General features: G+C 39.9%; 1 long non-coding RNA gene across 1 annotated transcript; it reads right to left on the bottom strand.

Annotated features, from left to right (window-relative positions):
- Window positions 1-1680: 1680 nt before the first annotated feature.
- Window positions 1681-25628, bottom strand: LOC137863066 (uncharacterized). The gene is made up of 4 exons (XR_011100670.1): window positions 25000-25628; window positions 12677-12935; window positions 10987-11650; window positions 1681-8300 (listed from the first exon to the last, which is right to left on the bottom strand). It is a non-coding gene; the product is annotated as an uncharacterized lncRNA (long non-coding RNA).
- Window positions 25629-25991: the final 363 nt, after the last annotated feature.

A 25991-nucleotide genomic window follows, 5' to 3' on the forward strand; every position in this document is an offset into this window, starting at 1 on the left:
TGAAAGCTCAAAGGGAGGGGGAGCGATGGGGAGAGAAGAGGGAAAAAAAAAAAAAAAAAAGAGAGAGAGAGAGATATTGATAGAAAATAGTTTTCAGTATTCACCAGCTCTGCTCATCACTCTGGTCCAGGGCTTTGGAATAGACCCAGTGGAGGGCAGCCTCCTATCCACATTTCTGACAGATGGGGCATGATGCTCACCTTTCCTGCCATCTAGTTTGTGTTTTGACAATTCAGTATGGAAACTCCAGCAAATGTATGCAGAGAGTGAAGATCCCGGCTCCCATTCTCCTCTTGAGGAAGTTAGCCAGGCATTGCAGAAATGTGATGCGTGAATAACACAGAGTCTAAGCAGAAAATGAGTACGTTTTAAACAAGTCCACCGGAAAAGAATTAGCAGTGAAACTGAAAAGAGCCATATGCCAATAAGGGGGAAAGTGACTCAAAGTGACACGCTGTAATAATATAATTGAGTTAGGATTAAATTGCAGAAGGACAAAAGCAAGGACAGAGCTAAAAAGGTAGAGACTGCGACATGTGCTGCCTTGTTAAGTGGGAGATGGTCAACAGGAGGGGATTCTCTTGCCGTTTTCCTTTCATTTATAATTAGGCAGTGAAAGTACCAGGGGCATGTCAAGCCATTTGAGGGTTTAAATAAAACAGCACTTCCCTGAACCATCATGGCTCAGTTTCAGCATCTTCCCATCCCCCATGACTCCTCGGAGGCAGTGGGAGTCTACAGCTATCTCCTCCTGTGGGAAACCCTCCCTGGCAGACAGCATCCGGACCTTCTCTGTCTCCCACCCTCAATCTTTATTGTTAAGGGAAAAGGGGAGGTGGGAAGGGTGTGAGGCACCCTGAAGAAATCCCCTGTTTATTTAAGAGTTTTTTGCAGGCAGGGGTATGGGGGAGGGTGCCTTTCTTCCTCCTCTGAATTCTCCTCTATTAATATATTCCATTTAAATTGCTCACGGCACCATGTACTAATTAGGACTAGAATGACAGTTTGAGGAGAACAACTGAACCCACTTGAACTCTTGGAGTTCAGAGTTCATGCACATATGGGAAAAACATCTTCCCATTTATTTCTGCAAATATGCTGCACGTATCATGGAAAATATAGGTGATATGGACAGAGCTCATCCTAATGGCTCCTGGAAATGTTTCAGATTGCAGCCAAAGAGATTTAAAATGCTCATTTAAAGAAAGTACACACTGAACCAGTTCCACTGATGACCATACAGAGAGTTGTACTGATTTAAATGAAAGAGTTAATTTGATACTGGTTTAGACCTAAAGAACAAAAGCACAATGAACGTCCTAAGGAATGTTAAAGTAGGCAGTTCAGTATAAGGCAAAGAGAAATAGTTTACAGCTACACTAAAACAAGAAAAGTGCACAAAGCTACACGGAGCTGTGCATGAAATAAATGAAACTAGAACATGTTTGAGTCCTGGCAAGGCCCTCCTGTTAGCTAACATCAGACCAGACACCTCAGCACTTACCTTCAGTCAAAAGTCAGTGTTTTTTGCAACATTCATGTAATAATAGCAATACTTAGTGATTGTAAGCATATATCTTACAGCATTTTAGCCAGGTGTGTAAATTGTACTAGGCGCACACATTGATTTAACTTCCCAAAATCAATTTTCTTATTTTGATGACTTTTATTTTGCCCATTTAAAACTACACTTCAGGTGCTGGCTTTCAGCCACTTCCATTCCCAGTATAGAGCATCCAAATATTGACTTGTACCAGCTTAATGAAATTGATTTTGACTTCTCACCTTTTATTATTTTGGCGGGAGGTTGTGTGCAGACCAACTCTATAATGAAACTTGATGATTTACTCAGTACTACACAGCAAATCAGTCCCACAGCTGGAGATGAGCAGGTTTTTACACAAACCCACCATACAAATTTGACTATATGTCCTGAAAAACAGCATGCCTGGATTGTCTGAAGACTCCAGTTTATGTATTGTTTTCTCTCAGATCTCTTAAGGAGAGATGTTGTAAGAATGACTTGGATGAAATGTCTGTTACTGATCCATTCCATTCTGTTCCATTCTTTTTAATGTCCTTATTGCTATGGTATCTCTGTATGACACTATAAGGACATTAGTTGCTGTCTGTCACGTGTGGTTCATTTGCTTTCTTTTACTCCCATATTCTTTCAGCCCAAGGAGTTTAGAAATGGTTTGATGGAAGTGTGTGGCAGGTCTTTGGAGACACAAGCGATTCAAAGCCAATCAATGCATCTATAAATCCTTGTAAAGCTCAGATCCTGGATACCTGGTTACTCTTTCATTATGCGTTGACCCAGCAAATGAGGCTGGGATATTCCTAAGACACTCTTCATTTTTCACTGTGCTGCATTCTGTGTAATTTCTCCATGGCATGTACGAAGGAAAAAATGTATCCTGTAAACACTGATCTACTTATTATTCTGTTTGTTTGGATAGCCTTAAAAATGGGCATTTATCTATTCTCTCAGACAAAGACGGGTTAGCCAGACATACACAAACGTGGTCATACAGAGACCATCTATGACGACCATTTCAAGAGTACTCCTCTCACCATTTCCTAAAACTGACTTTTACATCCCAAGGGAGACTGCAATTTAGTGTAACTACTTCAGGAGCACAGAGTTCTGCAAAGCCCTCCATGAAAAGCTACCATTCTTCAGGTATTAATGTTTGAGGGCAACTGTTTTGTTTTCTGGAGGATGGAAGGAGCAAACTGTAAGGACTTCAGGCAATATATATGTAATGACTGACAGCCGAAATATAGAGACATAAAGAAATGGATGTCAGGGCTAATGCAGTTCTGCACATCTCCATCACACAGTTCAGACATGGACATTTTTCTTTTTCAGCCTCTGTGTTTTAAAACAAACCGGATTGGGGCCATTGCTGCCTGTAGATTATGGCCCTCGAAGTGATAAACATGCTGTTCCATTGCTATTTGCCCCATGAGATAAACATTTCTGATGGATTTTTCTGACAAAGCTGAGAAACCTAATAATCGCAACGTCAGAAAAAAACTGAAAACTGATTCAGTTTGATCCCCAAAGGACAGGAGAGGGAAAACTGCAATAGGAGATACAGTTCTGTAAGACTGAACTTGTCAAAGCTTTTTTGACTGTTTTGAATAAGCATATCCGCTTGGTATTATAAATAAAGGCATCAGACAGTAATTTGCATGGATTAGGATTGTTAACGTTTATCAATTGCTGGGTTTTAAAGAACTCCCAAATTCTTGATAGGAGTATCTCTTTGTAGTGAAAGATTCATGGTGGGAGTGAAAAAAAAATCTGATGAATTTAAAGCTACAGATGAGAGAAAGCAAAGCCATCCAGATCTAAACTGAGATACCATTAGTGGTTCCCATAAATCAAATCATGTTTATAGCAGGGATACAGTTGAATTACCATCTGGACTTTTTAACCTCGACATTTATTTCCGAACCCTCCTCCAATATTGAAAGTAAACTTAACCCTTCCTTTCATCTTCAGGACTTTGACCCAGTGCCAGTTCTTATTTTGAAGGAATGATCTGATTTTTGATGCAGACAGAATGGCACACGTGGCTCGAGGTTGGAAAGACTGGGAGTTTCTTGCAGAAGACAAAGTCATAAAAGAAATAAAATACACTCAGTCTTAAATGAGATCAGCTGAATAGAGGGTCAGTGGGAATGAAGTCAGAGGGAGGATAAAGAAAGGAGGGTTCATTTTAATTCAGGTAGAGGACGCAGATGGGGTCCAAGGACAATGTAGCAAAACATATAATAGTCAAAGGAAACCTATATTCCCTCAAGATTGGCGGGATTATCAGGAGGGTAGATGGGTGATGAAGAGCTAGATCCTGTTTTCATTTGTGCTAATAACAATACTGTCATTGCCTCTAATAGTGCAGCCACCTACTTCAGTGCAAATGAGCACTTTAACCCCTTACTGACCAAAAAAAGTCAAGCTACTGTTACAGAAAAAAAAAAAAAAAAAAAAAAAAAAAACAAAAAAAAAAACTACAAAGATATTTGGATCTTGTCTTCTCTTTTTCCTTTTTTTTTTTTTTTTTCCTCTCTGTGTCTGAACTTCCTGATTCAGACAAGGAGCTGCCAAATTAGTTAATAAAGGATATTGTGCCATTTCCAGCTCAAATTGAAAGGAGAAAATTTTCAGGAGAGACTGGCTCTGCTCTGCAAGACACTGGCCCCTTCTGCAGAGGTCGCTGGTCTGAGTGACCAAGAGGGCCAGGGTTTGCTCAGAGGCAAACAGGAGATATTTATGATTGCAGTTTGCCAGGTCACAGGTCCAGCATTTTTCTTTCTTCCTTCTATTTGGGCCCATAGGCAGCTTGGCACTGGGACTGCAGGACCTGGCCAGCAGTCTCTGGTTCTCCAGAGACTTCACACATGAACATGTGCTTCTTGTGCATCTCTGCAACACAGGGAGAGGAGCATTTCTGTACATCACACAGTGTTTAAAGAATAATTGTATTAATTCTGACGTTCTCCAGAGAAAGGTAACAGTTCTTACATAAATATATACCCAGACAACATGAGGCATGCTAGTGAAACTGCACTGCATGCATGTACGGCTGTGATACATGCTTCTGGTGCTAAGAAAGGTGATTAGAGGGCCTTTAGTTGGCCAAGAGGGTCAGGAAGCTCATCCTGAAGTCATAGCATTTATCAAGGTGAGCCAACCTGGCCATCTTATCCTTGAATAAAGAACAAGATGCTTTTCTTTGAAGGCTAGCTTCCCTGAAGGAAAAATGTCTTCCCACCTTCCCTCCAAAGCTGTTTCCGTAAAAGCGTTTGGTGTCATGCATTTCAATGTGAGCTGAAGGGTTTTACTAAGTCCTTATTAGAGACAACCTCATATTTCACACCCAGGCTGGTGCCAGGATCCTCTTAGTCTATTGGTGACATTACTGTCATTTCCTATCTCTCTCCTTCCTGAATTTACCTAACCCAAAGCTCCAGCCTTTTGTTGAAATGATTTTCTGCCTTCCGGCCCTGCGTGCCATGTGTCAGATTATGTGCAAAAGGTCGCAACCCACTTCCCCTGACTTTAGACACAGGATGAGGAAATGAAGAGGAGTGAAGTTACTGATTTCATTCTGGAGGTCAGGGTGGGTCTTCTTGGGGTAGAAGTGGAGTCTGAAGAGCACACGTTGCCATTTGTTATCCATATTTTGTCAAACAAACAAAAAACCTCAGCAATTACTCATGCTGCTGAATCGGAAATACTTCTCAAAACAGCTGACAAATAGAACAGAAGGACAATAGGTGGACGGTGAGGAGAGATTATATATATACCCATATGTATATATATAGCACAGATACAGACACCCAGTTCTGTTAGAAACAAAGTGAAGACATGCGGAGGGATCCTAGGATCATCTCTGAGGCACCCAAAGGGCAGGCAAGCTGCCTTGCTTGCTTGGTAATTCTCTTTTAGCATTGCACAGTCTAATTATGTGCTAACCCACATTCAAAAATTGTAACGTCAAAAGGGTAAGTGTCTGAAAGAGTGCCAGGAGAATGTTTTCCAGCACTAGGGAATCCCAAACTTTGCCCAGTACAGGACTGCACTGGCTCCCAGCCAGTAGCCTGAGGCCACACTGAAAGCACATGCAGAAGAAAACATCTTTGCCAACCTCCACTTCTATTAGAGGATAAATATACGTATCCCCCTGTGTGCTGTTAGGACATGTTCTGAGTGGCCTTCTGGTGGGCAGAGACGGGACACTTCTGCCTGGAGCTGCTGAGGGCAGCCATCCCATGCAAAGGACCAGGAACCACCACAGATAGTGCAACGGGAAATCTACAACTGATGGTTTGGGGATCAGCAAGCATAGACCTTGGTTTCATGGGTGGGTTGGAGACAGTATTCTCCTCCCCCAGTGTCCAACAGCTACCTGACCCACTGTTTCATGCCCCTTGCACAATTCCAATAGTGGTTCAGGAATGCACATCCCAGTCCGTGTGCTCCAAATCTGCCTGTTTCCTCCCAGATCTGTTGAATTAATCCTGAACTGGAGAGAGAGCAAAAACAAAGAAAAAAGCAAACAAACATAAAGGCAAAAAACCCAAAGCACTTCCTTTCTGCAGGTTGTTGGTTGTACCTCGAGCTTTCTTTGGTTTATGTATGCATTCAGAGTAAGTCCTCTGAGGAGTATCCTGCAGTCATTTCTCAGCGAGTGTGAACAAACTCATTAACAGCTCCTTTACTGGAATGATAAGTTGTTTCTTAATGAAGGGAAAAATAAATACCCTCACTAACCCAGGCTCCATCACTAGAAGTCACACATCATTCTTAAAGACTCCTTATTTTCCACCAGAGACATTTGTGTACAGCCCTTAAACAAAATGAGAGAGCTTGCTTCTCCTTCTTAGACGCTCTTTCAGATACTTAAATTGCACAGCATTTGTAGATGCTTTTCAGAATTTTACCCCAGATATGAGCAACTTAGGTACAACAAAATAAAAAATAAAATCTGAGTCTTCACCCATTTTAAGAAAGGAAAGTTTGTAGCACTTTAAACAAGGGACCAGGACCCCAGGGACTGAGGATCTATTCCAAGTGCTGTGATTGACCTGCTATGTAGTTTTACTTGTAGGGAAGTCACTTAAGCTCTTTGTGTTTCAATGTGCCCATTTGTGAAATGGAGATAATAATGCCAAGCTCACAAGGGGGCTGTAAAGGTTAATTAAATAGAGTTTTTAGGTGATTTTCCTTCTCTGGATGAAAAGTGTGACAGAAGTATTGTTTATTAATGGAGCCAGTGCAAAACTGATAGTACTGAAATTTTTCAGTACAGAAATACATGGAGATTTTTGTACGTATAAAAAATGACCACATAGCAACTTTTTTTTCTCTTTTTTTTTTTTTTTTTTTTTCCTTTAGCACTGTCATTTATTCAAGGAAAATTGATCCTCCAAAATATGGGGCTGTTTTGCACTTGTTTCTCTCTTTTTCCTTGTAACTACATGATGATGTTAGTATAGGCAAGAAGAATGACTAGGCATCACCATAAGGACTGTGAAAAAAAATCAATTACAATAATATTTTGGTCTCTTTAAAAGCCCACATGCTTCAGGACATAAAACCACTTCTAAATTTTGAATGTTAGGAGGAGGTACTGCAAGCCATTAGATTCACCTGGTTCTTGATGTCTTTATAGGGCTTGATGCTGGCCATTTTCAAATGCAGTTGTTTGGTTACTCTCATCCAGTCTCATATTTCTAACTCCGTGTTTCTCTAGAAAAGGAAATGATAATACACCCAGGAAGATCTTATCCTTGCAAGTTGTCAGACTTTACCGCAAACTGCACTGACCCAGCAGTGTGATTGCATGATTTGTTGCAGGTTGGCACAGCAGGGTTGGGTCAGACCCACACATGTGGGGAATTGGGATGTGCTCTGCATTCCCACCCTACTGTGTACGAATGCGGGAACCTATGTTAAGGCTGGTTCCAGCATTGAGCCATGTGCTTTGCAGAGACCAAATCTGCTCATGTCCCTCACTCAAGTCACTGGTGGGAATTTTCACTTTCATGCCACGCATGTGAACACAGTGGATTATTTTTATGTTTATTTTCATTACTGCTGGGGCCCTTGCATCACTATTCTGTAAAGGGATGCCCCAAGAAATTACAAGATAACAAGAGAAGAAATATAAATTCAGCTTCTCTGAAAGTTGCTTACACTGGAGCTTGAGTTTGGGCTGAAGATTTACATGCTTTCCCTCTCTCACTGAACAAGGTGACCTACCCCATAACCACAGAAATTCCAAATGAATAAGAGCTATTAAGTTATCTTGTCCACCTGCCCCCTCCAGCACAAGATTGAGAGGGTGACATGGTTTCTGGCAGTGGGCTGCGCACAACCCATGACAGAGGCTGCACACAAGTATGAATCATGTTGTACTTAAAAGGCCCAAATGAGTTTACTCTGGGCTCTTCACCCTTCGTTGTAGCTGGTCAGAATGGGGCCCTGGAACTTAAACAGGTTGACAAAGCAGAGATTGAATCAATCCCTGAAAACAATAGTTTTAACCCTGTGAACTCCTCAGATGCTCTATTGGCTGGTAGTGTTTCTTGTGCTGTTTTTGCCACGGAGAGATTCCCCTAGGATGCTGCTTTTAAGAAAAACATATATAAAAACTATCCACTGTGTAAATCTAACATCAGTTAGTGGTTTCCCAAGTACAGCTTGTGGGATGGCTGCCCGAGTCTCAGATGAGAAAACAGTTCACTGCAGATTGGAGAGCCTTGTAAATGGAAAAGAGAACCTGGAAAGACAAAGAAAAATGAGTCTTTTCAATAGCATCGAGGGAAATAGCATCTTGATATTTTTCTAGCTATGTAAAGGCTCCTCTCACCCTCCTCCATCTCTTTCCAACTACTATGTGCCTGCATACCTGGAAATATTCCCTTTGATATTAAAGACTGAGATTTGTTCAGACTGCTCCAAACAAACAAACAAACAAACAAACTTGACATGAGCTTTGGGCTCTCTCACAAACTCTTAAAAAGGTAATTCATGTGTAAACAGTCTCTGGAAGTTACCCACTGATGGCAACAGGAATTGAACCAAAATGTAGTAAACCCCACCACGACTATCATGGTGGACCCTTGCCTCAGACATCTGCTTGTTCTCTGTAGGTCAGGGAGAAATGAAGTTCCTCTACCAAGCCTGGGAAGCTAACAGGTATGAGCAGCCCTGGACCAAAGCAGAAAGAGATTTTCAAAGTCAAGCCCCTAGCTAACATCTTTTCTCTCTCATTTTAACTGAAATTATCTCATCTGATGACAGTGCCTGCAGCAATGTCACTGGCAGTGTAAGGAGGAGGACAGCACCTCACCTGGCCCCAGTTTTCTATGAATTCATCTCTAAGAAAGACTGCAGCATCTTTACAGTTTCCTCTCTGGTGTCATGGACTTTCCCCTACACATTTCCCTCCTCAGGAGTCCAGATCTCATTTTTCCAGACCAGTAGGCTTAGGCCTGCATTCAAAGAGGACCAAACATCAGCAATTTTAAGATCAGAATTTGGGAGTCACTGACCATGGCAGAATTGTTGCAACAGTTGTGCTGGCCTTGTTGCACGGGTACCATCTGGGGGGTAAAACTCCTTAGTGTACACTGTGTAAATCTGCTTGTTCAGGGGGTGTTTTGAGAAAAAGATTCACAAATATCCTATCCATTGGGAGCACCCTAAAATGTCCCTCATTGCTTTCTCATACACTAGCCAGAAGCGTGACTTTATTGAGATTATTTGTTTTGAAGATGTCCACTTTTTCTTGGGCTGTCAGTGACAAATACTCATGTACAGTTTGAGAAAATGCCTAGCTTCACTCAATATTTGTCCCCAGAAATATCTTCAGTAACAATTATTGGCTGATGCTTCTGAAATCTTTGCCTAAAGATCTTTGCCTAATCTGAATGTTGCTGGATCAGGATTTCACATATGATTCCTGAGCATTCATCTTTTATCTCTAGTTCTTAAACAAATTGTGTATTGAAAATTTCCACGGTGAATATCACTGTCCTTAGAGATAAGCAACTGTACTTCAGTTGTGCCAATGACACTCACTGGCTTCACTGAGTGTTAAGTGATTGCTGTGGGAGGAAAAAATGCTGATAAAAATCACAACCAACAAGTCTGCTGCATTTACTTGAGTTATGGAGAGTGACAGAGACCTAAGCAGTTTGCACAGGTGAGGTCAAAATTTTGGCTGCCTTGCACATATGTTAGGACATGTGGGTGCATGTAGATATGTATTACTGTGAACATCTTCTGTGCTTCTAAAGAGAAGTTTATAGAGTTGCTGACATGATTTGCTCTAAGCTGTGATCTGCAGAGTGTCAGCTGGGAGACCATTTTCTTTTGGAAATGAAACAGAACAAAATAAATGCATTTGGTCGTTTCACTAAATTCTGAGATGTAAAACAGGTTTCCCCAGCAAAGTATGAGAAGCTGTGCTTATTCCAGCAGCAAAGACTTAACTAAAATACCTATCAGTCTTAGTGGGGTTTGAGCACAGTGCTTATTAATTTAAATTTACATATCTCCCATCGAAATGGAGGGGGGGGGGTTACAAAGTGATCTGAATTAACATGAGCTGACAGTTGCTGTGCTTACAGACCTTCAATGCGCTGTGTACAAGGGAAATAGTTTCCTTACCAGTCTTTGACATTCTCTGTTCAGAAGATTTTTTATTTTAACCCCAGTCCTAATTGCCCTTCAGTATCAAAATTAATTGTGTTTTCTGCTAAAAGGCCAGTGCAGTTTAAGGTTACTCCAGGGTCCCAGCAGCCGATGCATCTTCTGTAAATGGCTTGATTGCCGTCTGTGGAGAGGAGTGCTGGGAGAGATTTGCTTGACCGAGGCTATACATTACAGTCCAATTAGTGTGAAGATCACTACATGAGTCTTTAACTTTATCTAGTAACTGTCGGCATCTCTAATGCTGAGAGCAGGGTGAGGAAGAGGGATGCAGAGCCCACCTGGGCAGCCATGCAGGGGCTGTGCGGCTTGTTGGCTCCCCTCCAGCCACCTCACAGGCAGCAGAGGGAGCAGTCAGAGAATGAAAATACCCAGTGAGCTGCACTTTTCCTCTGAGAAATACTGAGACAGATGTCCCTTTTTTCTCCTTTACTTCTTCACTGTTCTACTGAGATATTATTATATCATTTTGTTTTTGTTTTGTTTTGTGTTTTTTTTGTTTGTTTGTTTGTTTTTCTTTGTTGTTGGTGGTGGTGGTGTGTTTTTTGTTTGTTTGGGTTTGGTTTTTTCTATTTTTCTTTTTGGAACTCTGCTGATCATAAGTATGGACTCATTTAATCTAACCCAAGGCTATAGACTGAAGAGCATGGGAATCTGCTAGGCCTGGGTCCTCTGAGCTAAGGGAGAAAGATGAACACATCCAGAAAATGAATGAAATTCTCATGATGAAATTCAGAACTGGTTCTCACCTGGTATTGTCCCTCTGTCATACAGCCAGGACTCCAGGCTCAGATGCTTCATTTAAGTACCCCAAAGTGAGCAAGAGTTAGATCTTTCACTGGTCTTTGCAAGATCTCAGAAGTCCCTTCATGATTCATAGGAAAAATATAATTCCCAAGCAGAAAAAAATAATTCCAGACAGAAATGCACTCCATAGATCATAGAGTAGATCTAGGAGACAAGTAGTACAAGTAATCCCCTATAGAATAGAAATTACTCTCTTTTTGATCTGCAGGGATGAAGACAGGCTGTGATTTACAAGTATAATAATAACAGTGAATGGTCATCAACTGAAAACATCTCAGTCTAGTGTTGAAGGGATAGTGGCCTTATAGCCCACATCTTGTGCAAGCACCAATATATAAATGTCCTCAAAAATTAGTGTAAAGTATTTCATTGCTACAGTTATGTTCATACAAGTTTACTCCATCATTTACATAATCACAGTCTCTGTATTGCTGTCAATGGTTATTACAACTTTTGTGTTGAAACTCCAGGTTCTGCCTTATCAGCTAGAGTACAGAAGCCTCAAACATGTGGAATTGATTTTCAGTTGGTCTGTGCCCCAAGTTATTAGGCTTCTTATCTGAAGTATATAGGTTTCGTGTCTTCCAAAATGTCTTCTAATAGTAGCTGGAACAACAAGTATTAAACAAGATTATTAAGAAATGTTGAAAAAAGTTTGAAAGCTCATGAATGTAAAGTCCCTGACATTTTTCACATCTCCACCCTTTATTTTTCAGCTAATTTTAATGCTTAATGTCTTCATTTCTGAGTCAGTCTCCAAACCAGGAAATGAAGAGGCAGCTGCAAAAGTGGGAAAAACATGGGGAGCAAAACTTGTTATTTGACACCATCTCACAGAAGTTCCAAAACAGTGAACTTTCTGTAACAACTCCACTTCTCATTACAATCTCATTTGACACTGAGGCAATCACGATTAAAACCAAATAAAAATAAAAATAAAAATCTACCTCATTATTTCAGCATTTGGGAGGTTACATGGCACCATAATATGCTAGACAGCACACCCCTTCTTTAATTTATTTTTTGCTTTGTGAATATTAGTGACATTAATGCAGTTATGGTACCCATCACACTAATTCTCTGCTGTTCTCATTTCTGTGCTCCTTCAGTAACTGTGACTCAGCCTTAGACCCCAACCGTTATTTTCAGTTCTGTTTTACCTGCTGGATTCACATACTTAGGATTCCACACACCACCATTTTTTCTACATTGTTCACTACAGATCTTGCATCAATGTGCAGTGTCGTGTTTGCCCAACTTGGAGATAAGGGAGTCTCTCTCTCAGAGGTATTTAAGATTAAATAAAGCTGGTAATGGGATGAGAGCTGAGCCTCATTCTCTGCTCTTCTAAAGGTCCTTTAAAACGACAGCAAATTGAAACTCATCTTCAGCTGGTTGAAGCAGCACAACCATACCAAACAACATTTCTTTTTCCAATGGTAACCAAAATTGCAGATGGCTCAAAGTAGAAGCAACTAACACTTACCTTACCACAACATATTAAATTAAATATCCAAAGAGAAACAATAGTGTATAACATAATTATTCAATAGGGTTCACCACCACATAATAACTTAAAAGAAACAATTCTTTGGTAAACAGGTAACAAAAATAATGGTCAGACTATCTCACCTTTCAGATATATATACCACAGGCTAAGCCCTGTGGTACCCAAATTAGCAGCAGGTAAATTCCTTCTATTTGGGATTCCCATCAATACTTCCAAGGGCCAAGTTGAGCAGGAATGTAAGGCTGTGAAAGAAACTTTCCTGTCTGTAAGGTCCTTGTCAATGGTTAACAAAATTGATTTCTTGGTCCTTTTTGTAAAATCCTGACCTAGCTTCTTTCAGACGCTGGAAGCTGGAACTTGGGGCCTTTAGTCTGATCTCCTCTGCAATGAGAACACAAATAATAATTAAAAATTGCTATAATATACCACTTATTTGTGGCTGCAGCATTTCCAACCTTTCTGTCTTAACAGCTTGGAAGGAATACAAAGGAAAATTCTGCATGTCAGAAAGTTATGAAACAAAGGCAAAGTGGAAAGAAGATGGAAATATAAAGTCAAAATGAAACCCTCCATCTTTCTGTCAAACTGAAACAATAAATAATAATGGCATCTTGCATTTATATAGTGGCTTTCATCCAGAAAGCCTGGAAAGCTCTTTGGAAACTTTACAAACTACTGTGGAGGAATAGGAATGATTTCATACACTGATCTATTGAAGGCTCCCACTTCTGTAAACAGTTACAGTCTACAGCAACATTACACCTCAGACTGGGACAGGTAAAGACTGATCCTGAGAGATATTAGAAAGATCTGTAGTTAATCAGAGTAAATCTTCAAAGTCCTTTGGGAGTTTACACTGCTGACAGTTATTGTTTCTCATGATCAGGCACTTGGTAAAAAATAAAATTACAAATAGATGAAATAGCTGCTGATCTTAGTCAGTGAAGTGTGGCAATAGCAGCCAAAGATTTACAATTAAAATCCCTAGTAATTCATCAATCTCAGTAAACATACGAGTAAACATACTCCTTTGAAAAAGTCAGATCTTCTGTCCAGACATTTGGCATTCTTATTATATGCATGACATCCTTTCTTTCTTATCTTAAACCATGTGCATATAGAAAAAGGTGTTTTCAGAGGTGGTTGAAAGCAATGCAAACCTCCCAGTTTTATGTCTCCGCCACATTCAGTTGTCAGGCAAAGCACAGAAGAAAAAAAAAAAAAAAAAAGAAAAGGCAACAAAGAATGAATAATTAGTAATCTAAGGAAACTTGATTAAGCTTTCCATTTCTATCATATGTTTCACTTAAAAAAAAAAATCACACCAGATACTTGAGAAGTCTGTTGGATATTAAGAGATGGCACAGATTTCCAGATCCTCAATGGAGGAAAATTCTTTCTGATTTTCATGGTCTTTTTGTTCCAAGAAGGATCACATAATTTTGGCTCTTGAATAATATTTCTAAAACTAACAGTCGGCTCAGGAATTCCCTGTGTGTGAATGTATTTCTCTATCAGCTGGCGCACTGTATTTCTGCACTGGAGTACCACATTTAAAGCATCCATCCAGCACCTCCTAATGGTGGCAGCAGAAGGAAAATGAATGAAACTGAGAAAGAAACAGCTCCAGGAACAAGAGAATTAAGAAATTGCCTTCAGATTTATGTCTCTTCATTTTATTGGCCTCTGGCAGGGTATTTTGATAGGATCACATATAACTAGGGTAAATAAGCCTCTGACTCAGCCTGGCAACCAAGTCATGAAATTTCAAGAAATTCTCCCTTGTGCCAAATTTAGTTGAATTTGGCTAGTTTGGAAGCTGTTGCATGGAGGCACATGCAGAGATGGACACATAAAACAAATAAGCACTTTTTCCTACTGTTGCAGGAAACAAAGCTAAAAATTGAGCTTCAAAGCAGAGAGGTCTAAGCAACCCTCAGAACCTGTTTTGACATCCTGGCTGTTTTAGAAAGCTGCTTCACCTGCTATTGCAAGATATGACAATATGGCATTTGAATAAGACTCATATTGCACACCAGTACAGCACACACATGCATAATGTACATGTACTATTTATATATACATGTATATAAAATTCTCTTTTCCATTTATAAATTTTCTTGTCTCTGAAAACTTTCAGCCTCACTCCTGGTGCCCCGCTCTAGAAGACTCTGTAATCTCCAGGATAGTGTCCACACTAGAGCCTGGGAAGTTCTCCAGCTTTCTTCCCATCCCTATCCATGCCAATCCACCTGCTCTGAGATCAAACTTTGTGGCAGCCAGCCAACTGGTACGTAGCATTGCTGTAGCTAGTGAATGGAACCACAGTACTTGCTTTCCCACCTTTTACTCCCAAACTTTGCATTGGCCAATATATTTAAGAGAAGATGGGGAAAAGGGAAAAGGAGAGGGCACGTGTACTGCCTTCACCAGTGACTGGAGCAATGATTAAACATGTTCTAGCTTTACTTATCAGCCTCTCCTATCAACACTTGGCAAAATTGCAGCATAAATACAATGCAGCCCAAGAAAGAAATGTTTGTATCCTGCCATTGAACTAAGAGCAGCTCTCCAGAGTTCAGCTAAGAAATGGCTAACTCCTCCGTGGGGAGATTTAGCACCAAAAGAAGGTGAGACAGGGGCAGTGTGTCTGCATTTATTTAAAATGTTTTCAATATTCTGTGAGAATAGGAAATTGTGGAAAGGAGTCTGTAGGCTTCTCAGTATCAGTGTTGTTTTAGGCTTTTAGGAATGTATTTCTATGCCCTCTAAGGTTTTCTTAAGTCACAGTGGTCTCCTGAGAGAGGAAATTTTACATCAGTGCTGTAAGTCTCTGGACCAGTAATTCTCATTTACATTAGAATGTAAGCTCCAGAAAAGCCTCACAGCTATATTTTGTTGCAAATATGAGCCATTTAGCCACCCTGATAGACACCCTAGATTTTGCACATTAAATGATGGGATCTCCAGCTTCACAAAAATATCATTCTCCCTAAGCAGTAGAAGCAATGTTGGATATTAAGAAAAAAACTCTTTTGTTCAGGTGAGTAGTTTAAGGTTATGTTAAATTATTTTGAATTTCTCACTGATGGTCTTTCAGGTGATTACTGTGGGAGCTCAGAGAGTTCATTATGCAAAAGCTAGTTTGCTGGTGGAATATAGGTTGATATGTTCAAAGGCACACAGGGTTGTGGTAGGACAAACTTTTGTTGAAAGTGAGTGAAAGTCGGGTGCTTACTTCTTCACGCTTTCAAAATCTCCTGCTGCTTTTACTTCTTGAACATGAGAGGGAGGTTGGTCAGAGCAGCTATTACAGGCTACTGATAACGAATGCTTCAAATCACTGATGACTGGGAGCCCCCAAGAGTTCTTGTCCCACATTTTGCCTAGCAATTAAATAGGCCGAGTTATAATTTGCGCCCCATATTCTCTGTGTCGAAGGCAGTAGGCTTCTTCATTTTTAGCCTAACTCTTCTGTCACCTTCGCCAGTTTTACATTATTTGTGTTAACTCTGTGGCCTAGAGGTGGGAGGGAGAGGGGAATTATTCCTAATTTACTGAAAGTGAGAGAAGAATCAGTCACTTCTTTCTTTAAATTTTTGTGGAGGATTGTTAATCAAAGTTAAAACAAATCTGTGTTCCAACGCAGAGGTGGGCGAAGAAATGTGTGCCTAACACATATGCACTTTGGGGCTCCTGCAGAAGGAAACAGAGTTCTGGAAAGTGTTGTGAGAAAAACATTAAAGACACCAGACTGGATGCAATGCTGCTGACTGGAAATGAAGCCTCGGACAAAATCCAACTATGTTCGAACCTGTTGGAAGAAGTGCTTTTTATTCTCTGTCCTGGGATGAGCAACGTAAATTATCTCCCTTTCTTATTTGCCTCACATGGAGGAGAGCCTGGCATGGAGTCGGACAATGACTTAAAGTAGGAGCTGGGCAGGGAATACATCAGGTATTCGACCTGCAGGCCTGTGAAATGCAGTGTCATCATAACCCAAAGGGCGTATCATTAGTCACTGAAGGAAGGAAGTGCAAGCATGCCTAGAGAAATCAATAGAAGGTCCTTGTCTAGTAACACAAAAAGAACAGCACCAATGTTTATGTCTTTGCCCTTCACATACTTTGCTCTTCCTTCCTCTCCAGTCACCTTTTTGCTTTATCCAGAATTTCATTTTCCTGATTCCTGACTATAAACGGACGGACATCTTAACCACGACTCAGGCTGCAATCCAGTCTTTTCTCAGAAATAAATATCCATCAGGCCCAATGTTTCTGTATGGTGGTTATCTGATTTGGCTCCTGCTAACTAAAAACATATGCAACTGGTTATCTCCATCAACACAGTTTAATTCAGCTCTGGTCCGTATTAGTGTGATTTCTGCAACTGATGTCTCTTACTGCCACGGGTGAACTGTGACTGTTAAAATCATGTTTAAATATGAAGATCAAACAAATGGTCCAGAGGTTTCTTGCATCTAAAGATTCATTAAGAATACAAAAATACTTTGCCATGTTTTAATTTAACATAGTAATTCTTCCCCAAAATACCATGCTGTAGATAAATGAGGAACCATATTAATATAAGATTTCAGAGTTTTGCTAGAATATGGGATTGTCTTTCAAAACTTCTTCTATTTTTGTAGCCTACACTCGACCTGTTTTTTATTCACTGTTTGTCCCTCAGTTTACCCATCCATGAAATGAGCAAAATAGTAGTAATGTACAGACAAGGGAAGCTACAAAGCACTACTCATTACTCTCAGGAAAATGCTTTGAAATTATTCAGCTCTATTCATGGCAAAATAAAAAGGAATTAACAAAATATGTTCAGGCAATGCACATTTGTTGGTTTCCAGGAGAAAACTTTGAAGAATTATGAATAATATGGTTCGTGGTGACTGTTTGTTCTAACAATCCTGTTTTGTACCTTACAAAAAAATAAATAAATCTTTTTGTGCTCAGTTTGACCGTTCCATGCACTGGCCCTGGTTTGTTTCCATTCTGGCTCTTGACAAGAGTGCAAAATACACATCAAGGACAAGAATAACTTTTTAGACTGTGATAACATTTGTATTATTAGAAGAGGTTGGGGTGTGCCTGGGAGGGCAGGAGGTAAATCTGCTGAACAGTCTAAAAGCTTTATTTAGGGAAATGTTCCTTATTTTTTTTTTTTTTCTTCTTCTTTTAAGAACAAAGAAGAAATAATACTGCTAATATCATAATAATCTCTGAGATACCAAATCAGCCAAGTTGTGCCTGTGCATACACATTCATACACACTCCAGAAAGGGTTTATCTTAGTATATCAAGCTCAGACCCTGGATCAATTGTCCAGATAAAGCAAATCATCATAAGTCTATGAAAATCAAAGGAATAATGACCTTACCTAGCTGAGGACTTGTGACAATGTCTCATTATTTCAAGTAGGAAAATCAGAGGTGTGTTCTATGGTACTGGACACAGTTAGTTCCAATGGGAAGAAGTAAAATATCTTTCCTGACAAGTCTGAGAGCTTCTGACACTGTTTCTTTGGTAATTTACCTAATAACCTACTTACCAGTGGAAAACCCTGAAATCAACATCTTCAAGGTCAGCAGAACTACCCAGAACTTCCTGAAGGGAACAAAGAATCTTCCAAGGTTTTCTCAAGATTATTATTATTATTATTATTTTATTTATTTTTAATAACAATGGGTACGTTTTGAACCTGCTTGTATGATTTAGGAACCAACACCTATTTTTTTTTTTCTTCCAGGCTTTACTTAGCTTGGCCTCCTTTAACCAATTTTAATAACCACTCCTATTAACCAGTTTTGTGAGACTTTTTACAGTTAGTGAGACTTGTCCCTTTATAAAACTGAGTCCGGTCTGGTAAGTCATATTCCCCAAAGATTTCACAGAATATTACTGCTGCCCTATCAAGGCACAAATGGTATGAAACTGTAGCATTGGCTGCTGTTCTGTACTTGGATCATAAGAGTGCACTGTAAAGGGGCAAAGGCCAGGTTGAGAAAACAACAAAAGAAAGCAAAGCAAAAACTCCCACTGAAACACCTTTAGAAAAGGCTGCCTTCAAATGTTATTCATGGTATGCTTTAAAGAGCCTACCCCCACAGCTAGCAGTTTTGTAGGTGCTGATCCAACACCTAAAAAGGGGCAAAGAGCTAAAATTCTAAGTATTGGTATCTGACTCCTCAGCTGAGATCTGTCCACCCTTTTGAGACTGAATTCAGGATCAGGAAAATGAAAGTCTGGCAAATCTATGGGAATTCAACGGCATCATCTTGCTCACAGATAAAAAAGCTAAATCAATAAATAAACAAGACATCATTTAGGAGGTATTTTTGCATAGTATTTTATAGCCACATAAAAATAATACAGTGAAATATAACTTTTCTCTCACAACAGAGGGTTTGGGCTGTCTCTTTTAAATATGCACTGCAAACATACTGGGAGCTTTGCATAGTTGGCTTTGCACAGTAGAAATGTAATTTTATTTTGTGCACCATTATTTTTCACTACACATGTACCACCATGCCATATTTTTAACGTAATGATGTCTGCACATCAGTGGCTTCACTTCACAGAATGCCCTAGTGTGGAGCAGAAGTTAACTGGGCTCATAATGCATGGAAATCAAAACCCTGCTAACAGCATCTAAAATCAAAACAGAGAAGTTTTTTGACACCCGCTGGATAGTGAAAATGAAGCTTCGTGAAATACTTGTGTACGTCATTTAGGAAAAAATATATATTTTTTTAATTTTAGCCAATCTGAATCTTCTTCTGGATTTTTAGATAATGTATATGTATCCTTTTCATAGACAGCTGACCCTTTAAGGATAATAATGTCATCACTACTCATATATTTGACCTTTTTGTGCCACACTCCACAATATAAATGTTGCCTGGAAAGATGGAGGAAGATGTTCCAGTGGCATAAGACATACTGCCCATATACAACATCTCTCTTGTATTTACATGTCAGTTTTATTAATAATTAGGTTTTATTGTGCTGTTTTAGACACCATCTAAAGAGATTAAAATACACAGTCTTTGCCCCAAAGTGCTTACAACAGGAAAGACAAATAGTGAATTAATTGACTGTTAAATCTGGATGATCCCTGGCTTTTTCAGTTTATCAGCACGTCCAAAAATTGCAAATATTTTATGGACATTAAAATATCTTTTAAGGATACATATTCAGCATACCAAAAAGGAAAAAAAAAATAATAAGAGGTTTCTCTGGACACACACTACACCATATTCCAGTTGTTTTTGCATATTTTAATGGTTTGAAAAAACAAAAAACAACAACAACAACAACAAAAGCCGCAAGCTTGCCATCTTTAAAGGTGAATATTGGAATAATCAATTTCCACTGTAAAAATAAATATTTGAGTTGAGTTTTAGGCCTGAATGATTGAGTTTAACTGGGACAAATCCTGTAAATATGTTGTTGTTTTTTTTTTGTCCCCCTTTAAAAAGTTGTTTTTAACACTTCTCCAAACTCTGCCATAGGTGGAAAAACAGGAGAAAGCCCTGGAGCCAAGAGACTGTTCTGAGATTCATAGTTCAGTGTTATTTGTTTGGTTGGGGGCGCTTTCTTTTTCTTTTAATAAACTATCCCCAAAAGCCTATCTACCTAATGAGTATTATCTGCTTAATTTCCTGCAGGCTCCAATGCAGAAGCAGGTCAGTTGGTTTAATTATCAGCTATGGAGACGTGAAGGAACTTGAAATTCAGTTGAAATATACAGCGTTTTTTTCCCCTGGATTCCTTAGCATTAACAAAAATACCTGTTCAAAGAACAGATTGAGTCAGCCGTGACTTACAGAAAGATAAGATTCTGTGGCAGGAAAGTAATAATACTATTATTGTCCACTGGACAGGGTATATTTGCTTGGTGATTAGTGATGGCTAATACAGTGAAATGTTATACATAGAGAAACAGGCTGGAATTTACCTTCTGACTATCAAATCTCTTTGATTTTAAAAAGCAGTTTTACTCTTTCTACCTATATCATGCTGTTGATTAAGAAATGACTTTTGAATTTCATGGTGTTAAATGCCTATGATACTATTCAGACAGAAGGACTCTCCATCTCTGTGACAGGCACACAACGCTTACTCCAGTGATTGGATCCTTCACTGGGAGTTTTTTGGCACAGGAGGGAAAAGCTTTTTCTTTTAAAATAGCCTTTTTTGTGCCCTAGATAAAGTGTGAGGAAGGCTAAATAAGCAATAGTAGGTTGTCATGCCTTCCAAATTCACTTCTTTTCTCTCTCTCTCCCTCTCTCTTTTAAATCTTTATAATTCTGGGAGTTATTATTGGTAAGTCTTTATTCAGAGATAGTCTTGTAGAGGGCGCATTCATAAGGAAGGAAATCCAATTAATTTTGTTAGAAATCCAATAGTCTCCTGGTGAACACAGTCTTCCTCCACAAATCTGCAAGTTTATAGAGCTGCTAAGGCACTTGGAGCATCTGCACAGCTGAAAGACGGGGCTTGGGCTTAGTATGGCTAGAGTGATATCTGTAATATCCCATAGAAATCCATTGAGAACACTTAAGAAAGTGCAATATCCTTTAAATGTAACCTTGATAATGAAAGGAAAGGGCTCCTGTTCCTAAATAAAAAACAACAAGCCCCGACAGGTCAGAATTGATACCAGCATTTGCTGCTGCCTGAAACTCCTGCCGAGCACTGAATGCTGCAAAAGTGTCTATTATTTTTAACTGTTGGGTTATTGTCCATCTTTAAGGATGGGGGAATTTTAGGAGCAGCAATTAATAATAATAATAAATAAATAAATAAAAAGTTTAGTGTTATTGCAGACCTCTAGACAAAATACCTAAGGGGCAGAGGGTGAGCAAACAAAGGAAGCCAAAGGAAAAAGCAGGCTCGTTTTGGATAGAACAGCTTAGAAAACCCTGAACGGAGGGTTCTTTATATATAGCACCACATTGAGTGACAAAATGGTAGCTGTCATAATGTGCCAGTTAACATGTCCAATATGAGCCGATCGTTTAGTGTCCCCTGGGATTAGAAGACAGAAACATGACAAAGAACAAAGAACTTGGATCAATAATGCTTGGGGAAATAAGACAGAGAAGGTTATTTACTCTGCATTGATCCGTTGCTGCAGTCGCGTAAACTTGGCCTGTTTTTCTTTTGTTAACCTTTAAGCTTGAGTATACTCACAAGCAACTAGGGAGCCAACTAACAGGTGTAGATTAAGGATCGAAGGAGGTCACCGTACCTCTGTCACCACTAGGCACCCATGTAACAACATCCCTGAAGAAATTTAAACATCAATAGCTATAATAAGGGCAAATTTATCAAGCTTGGCCTACTTTTGCTGGGAGCCTGGCTGTGTCCAGTCAGTTTGCCCTTGCTAAAGCTCAATTGATTTGGACATTCTTTTACTAGAGTTGATTATCAATTGTGACACAACAAATTTGTTAGCTTCCAAGCACTGGAGTTGTTGTTGCCATTGGAGCCTCTGAAGTGAAAACACCTGGCTGTGTTCAAGTTTTACTCTTGTTGAGGCAAAGGGAAAAAAAGAAAAAACGAAAAAAAAAAAAAAGGAAAAAAGAAAAGAGGAAGAATAGAAAAGCAGAAAAGCCCTTTCATAATCTCTCCATAGATGCTGGTCGTGTTGTAGATACCTGTACTTTGCAGCTGGAACATCTGGATTGCCATTTTTAGAAAATTAGGAGCATGAGGAAATATTAACTTGAAGGAAACCGTTTTCAGCAGGAAAAGTCCCAACAGCTGTTAGCTATTCATTTTTTATGTTTTATGATTTGTCACCTAAGTCATATGGAATCATTCCTGTTCCCTGTGTGGATGACAGACGTTTGAAACAGAGAAGTAATGAATACCGTATGATGGGCAGCAATATTCTATAAGCATGACCATTCAAAAGAAATAATCATTCTTGCTGAACTTCACATAACTTGTTAAATGTGAAAATCCACTCACCAATGCTCAGGAGCTGTAGTTAATTAGACTAAGTGGACATTTTGTGTAGAATCATGATGGGATAGAATTTATTTGTTTTAAATAATGACCCTGTCTTTTTCAGTCTAATAGTAAATGTTTCATGTTGTGCCAACAGGATTAGCAGTACATTAAAACTGTAATTCTGGAAATATTTATCTTATTTACTTCAAAATCAAAAGGCTTATTTATTATTTAGCATCACTATAGTAGCTTTTCTACTTTTCTGAAAGTATACACCCCTTGTCATGCCATAAAACACTTCTACTTGTGAATCACAGAATAAGTTAAAACAATCAAATAGCATAAAAATGAAATACCTTACACTTAAAATTTGAAAGTCACTTTTAAAATTCAGAAACTAAAAAGTTAGTAATGTATGGCAGGCTCTCTAAAACAAATACTTTCTCCAGAATTTTGGGATTGGAAGAGTGGCCAAACTGAAACATTTCCTTTAAGAATTATATTTTGGGTTTTGATCAGCCCTCTAAAATACTTGTGCAGGATGAACATGCATATGTCTGAAGTACAGGGGCATAAAATCAATTTACCACAAATGCAGGCAGTTACAAATAAATTGCATTTGCTTGTTTATCTGTTTGTTTTTTCTCTTCACTTTTACCTGGCACCTACTGCTACCTGATAGTGAAGGTGGATGAAATTACAAACATGGTCCTACTCATCTGCCACTCTGCAGTCCTTTGGGTCATTGCTGGTACTCAGGCATTGTCTGGCATAGGCAAGGCTCAGCCTAGTGTTTTCTGAAGGATTCTAGAAAGGAACCCCCTGTATTACATTTCCTCTGTAGCTTGATTTCACATAGCAGAGACACTTGCACCACAGTTGCTTGGGCTATCCTTTATCCTGGCAATCAGAAATCCTCAAATTCAACTGAAGAAAGGTTGCATCTTTCTTTTTGTTTATTTGTAATAATGAGGCACAAACAAGGAACATATTGACAAAGGAAACGAGACTTCACTTTCCTCTAAGAGATGGGAATCTGCCATTTGAATCTCTTGGCGTGCAAAGATTCAGCATGTGACCCTTGCCCCATCACCCGTAAAAGTGTCACCACAGTTTTTAAGAGCATTTAAGGCATTTAAGAGCATGGGAGGGAGAAGGCAGCAGCTTTTAGGGCATCAGAAATGACAGTAATGTGCACTGGAACTGTCTGCACAAGCGAAGTGCGCTGAGGCAGTTGTATTAGATCAATCTGTGGCAGAAGAGAAGTCACTGACAGTTTATTTCTGTGTTGGAGAATAAGCTACAAAGTGCATACTCCTCATTAGGATAAATGGAGAACAGCTCAGTTTTGTCCACACCAAAACTTTTTACCAGCTAATGGCTATTCAGAGCTCTATGTGAAATGAGTTAGGACTCTCTTAGCCCTGCCACTATGATAAAAAATAGCACCCCGGTTAGCAATAATAAGCATCCTTGGCCTAGGGTCTATGGATTGAGTGAGCATGGAGAATGAATTACCTTCTTTCCACGAGATGTGGTCCCTTTAGGTCAGGGCTCAGGTGAGGGGGAAAAAATGTTATGGAGTTGCTCTGATTTACAGCTGAGGACCTGGTCTTAATGGCTCAATGGGGTCTTGAAGGTGCTTATCTGCACTGGGAGCCTGAGAGCAGACCTGCCTTATGGAGGCAGAGCAAGCCTGTCTTGTGGGAAGGCCAAGGGGGCACCTGCTCTTGGCACTGTCCCCTGCCCCATGAGGAGGGTGGGACCACAGCACAGGACCTTGTCCCCCTCCCAGGCAGGTTCCAGCCACATGCAGCCCTCATCGTGCAGCTCTGAAACATCCAAACCCCCATGTGAGGCTGCTGAGCACTGTACAAGAAAAAGTTTGGGAAGGAGGACCTAAGATCAAGCTGGGGTGAAACCATTTCCCCAGACTAAACAGGGCAAACTTGTGGCTACTCTAAGGAATCTGCCTTAGTGCTTGCCTCTGCAGTAGACTGCTCCAAAATAATGGGGAGTCCATGAGCAGAACTGGAATGAATGTGGGATCAGGTCTTCCTCTAGCCAAAGAATAACTCATTATAAAAACAACATGAAAAGAATCAAGAAGAGAAAATAAAGTGAAGAAAAAGGAGAGAGGGAATGGCATGCAAGCAATGCTCTATTTGCTGAAAGGCTTGTGCAAAAAAAACTCCAGCACACCTTATGAAGGGACTTAAACACAAACATAAGCAATGTAAATCTTTCAGACTGGGCTTTGGAGCCAGAAAATCAAAGCACATGACGCTATATCAAGACATCACATTTCCTGGTTGCATGCTTATGCTAGCATGCCTTCCTCACCCAGAGGCCTTGTCCACCCTGACCTGTTCCCTTGTATTGGCCAGTTGGCCACTTGGCTCCTCTCCCAGCAGCCAGCGCTCTCCAAGTGTGACATCGATCATTGCAGTAGTGAGGAAGATGGCACTTACCTGATGGGGTAGGCGGAAGCTCCCTCTCTTACCATATGCTGGGAATTGTCAGTGGCTGCTTGAAGCCAAGGCTGGCTTTTTCTCCTGCCAGGAAACAAGCCTTTTTCCAGAGCTTGCCAAAAATATAAAAAAATAAAAAAAATATATAAAAAAAAAAAAAAAGAGAGAGAGAGAAAAGAACCTTTTGCATATTACGTTTCACACTGAGCAGTTTTACTGCAGGCTGGGCAGCACCAGGAATTATGGATCACAGTTTCCTTTGGCGCTGAGGACAGGCAGCAGACATTAAAATAAGCACTACAATGAGAAAAAAAAAAAAAAAAAAAAAAAAAAAAGGAAAGACAGAAAGACAAAAGAAAGTGTTTATATTGATTCTCTCCAGAAATACAAGATCTGCCACAGCCAAGTAGACTACTGAGTCATTAAAGGCAGCATCCTGACTCCAGGGGTGCTTCAGAGGAAGAGGAGGGGAGGAGGCACGCTGCCAATTGTTCCATGTCCTTTGGAGAGAATCGCCTTCCTGATCCTGGCCTGACTGTGTCCTGGCACATAGCACTTCAATTCTCAGTAATATTTCTCAGTTGCAAAGACCCATTTCCCTTTTCACTGTTAGGCTAGAAGGAGCCTAGTGTCCATGCATGCTTGCACCACTGCTCCAGACTGACTGACAGTGGGACCAGCTTCCTGGTCCTTTTGGCCCTACACTAAAAGACTAAAGCCAACATGGATAACAGAGACGTTAATCCTTTATAAAGAAGACCTGAAAATATAATTTTCCTTGGGAAAGTTTGGAAAGTATCATCAAATGGGTGAATTGGACGTACATAATTGTAATGTCTCACACCACAACATGTAGTTTCCTGTAGATGCCATCACTATATGATAGTCCAAAAACATTAATTCCTAAAATGCTGTGACAACCCCCTGACTTTCTGGAGAATGTAGCTTGCTCTGTTGGGTCCAGCAGCTTCAATATTCTCCTGCTGGCAGTT

The sequence above is a fragment of the Anas acuta genome, chromosome 12 (genome assembly GCF_963932015.1).
Source record: "Anas acuta chromosome 12, bAnaAcu1.1, whole genome shotgun sequence".
NCBI classification, from domain to species: domain Eukaryota; kingdom Metazoa; phylum Chordata; class Aves; order Anseriformes; family Anatidae; genus Anas; species Anas acuta.